General features: G+C 40.5%; 1 protein-coding gene across 1 annotated transcript in view; it reads left to right on the top strand.

The window, feature by feature from the left end:
• EGR_06819 (39S ribosomal protein L52) overlaps window positions 1-1498 on the top strand; it is a gene marked incomplete at both ends in the record, with an annotated part of 14862 nt that overhangs the window by 9862 nt on the left and 3502 nt on the right. The gene's annotated exons all lie outside the window — the stretch shown is intronic.

The following is a 1498-nucleotide window of genomic DNA, read 5'->3' as shown; positions in this document are numbered from 1 at the left end:
TTGGTGACAGCTGTTTGTGCAGTCTCTGCACCAAATTTGCGGTTGATTTTACATAATTTGGATGCCGTATTTGTGTTTGATGCGTGCCAGAGGACACTAGAGACTTAGAATGGGGTACTCAAAACACGATGACCGTCGTGTGGCAGATTGAGAAAGGTTGCGCATAGATTTCAAATCCTTCTGCTGCATTCACAACAAAAAGTTGATTGGCAGCCAACAGTTTCTCAAAATAATTTATTCTTTGCATATATCACCATCACAATCTGTAATGCAATTCTTACCCAACTAGATGCAGCTCTGACAGGAATTCTACGTATTCGTGAAACGGAGCGTCTATAATGCTAGAATTTGTAGATTTGCCTGGCTCATTGGTTTGTAGGGCTGAGAAGGAGGTTCATCTTTACTAACATGGCGCCGTAAACAACGTACTTATATGGGGATCAAAGGGGTCAACCTAATAGGACTGCAGGTGCTGAAGGTGAAGAAAGTGTTGTGCTTCCGAATCCGGAGAATGATACTTCCAATGCATTAGCTTTAACGCAATTTACCAATGTAAGTCATAGCAGCTAAACAACGTTGTCTGATGCAGATGTCTCCTCCCTGCAGCCTTATCTAATCACATAGTCTCCATTTGCGCCCTCTGATTGGGTTTAACGCCCTTGAATATTGCTGAGACGGCTGTTGCGGAAGAGGTGTCACTGAAGGCAATTACGGTGGTATTCAAGAACAGGACGGATTTGAAGAGAGGATTTGTTTTTGCCACAGTTGCATGCAATCCCACTGTCCTTTCTTGATATTTCTTCTTCACGACCCTTCAGTAATGTGTGTGTTGAGATTGCTTGGAACAGGATTAACGCGGAGTTACAAATTCAGTGACTTTACCGCGCCTACGTCTTGTAACAATGAAAAGGGTCCAGTAAACGTAGTTGTAAGATTGTTGAGCTGCTGGAACTTATTTCAGAATGTTGTATTTCCCTATAAGTAGTCACGTTTCCATCTATTGCACCTTAAATGCAGACTCTATTACTTTTTATTGCTGAAAATGAGCACTTTTATTCATGTTCTTTGATTAACATGGCAACGTTCGATTTTACATATCATACTAAAATGGGAAGGATGTATTACCGATTAAGAGGAAGGCAATTAAAATAATAATAGCTTAAGTTCAACAAGTTTTCACAAGTTTTGCAAAATGCCGCATAGGGCAAATCATAACAAAGGCCAAAATATTTTCATATTTTTATAAAAAAGTGTCTCCAACACAGGGTTGTGTGATGGAAGTCCCTTACGATTGCGTCTGGAAAGCAGTCGAACTTCAATTACTTAGTGGGTTGAACTGGTCGTTTACTCTGGCTTGAAAAGTGTAATAGAGGTAGTGGATGCCAAAGTAGTTTACATAAAAATGTGACATTAGAAGGCGAAGATTTTAACCACCGAAACGTTTGGGCAGCGTTGATGGATGGACTGAGAAGTGAGGGTAATTGGCTTATGGTGCTTT

This window comes from Echinococcus granulosus (genome assembly GCF_000524195.1).
Source record: "Echinococcus granulosus chromosome Unknown EG_S00064, whole genome shotgun sequence".
Taxonomy (NCBI): domain Eukaryota; kingdom Metazoa; phylum Platyhelminthes; class Cestoda; order Cyclophyllidea; family Taeniidae; genus Echinococcus; species Echinococcus granulosus.
Note: the sequence above shows the minus strand (reverse complement) of the source record. Positions and strands in the feature narration are given on the sequence as shown.